Raw genomic sequence first — 477 nt, 5'->3', positions numbered from 1 at the left:
GAGGAGGAGGAGGAGGAGGAGGAGGAGGAGGGGAGGAGGGGCGCGCGGCCGGAGGAAAGCAAGGGAAGTGGGAGGGAGGCAGCACGGAGGTGGGGCGGAGCCAGCCCCTCCTCCGGGGCGGGCTCTGCAGCGAGCTGGGGAGCTGCAGATGCGGCCAGAAGCGGCTGCGCCGGGACCCCGCGTTTTCCGCTCAAGGTGGTTTCGATGGGGGAGGGGTCTTCGGCGCCGCCCTGGGGGTGCAGGGACAGCTTGCGCCGCGCTTCTCCCGGATGCCAGTCTTCCCGGCTCCCGGCACCGCCCAGTGCACTCCCCGCCCTGGGCACCTCCAGCTGTGGCTTCTGTTGCCCACCTTGAATCAGGGCCTCTCCACCCTATCCCTACCACTCTGGCTTGAGCCTGCTTCCACGTGGGGGCAAATCCGGGGGTGGGGCTGTTCTGTGAATCCGGAAGGGGGCGGGCGCGGGCGCTACTCCTGAG

The sequence above is a fragment of the Rhinopithecus bieti genome, unplaced genomic scaffold (genome assembly GCF_001698545.2).
Source record: "Rhinopithecus bieti isolate Rb0 unplaced genomic scaffold, ASM169854v2 scaffold_1058, whole genome shotgun sequence".
Lineage (NCBI taxonomy): Eukaryota > Metazoa > Chordata > Mammalia > Primates > Cercopithecidae > Rhinopithecus > Rhinopithecus bieti.
The sequence above is the reverse complement of the archived record's forward strand: the minus strand, read 5'-3'. Positions refer to the sequence as shown.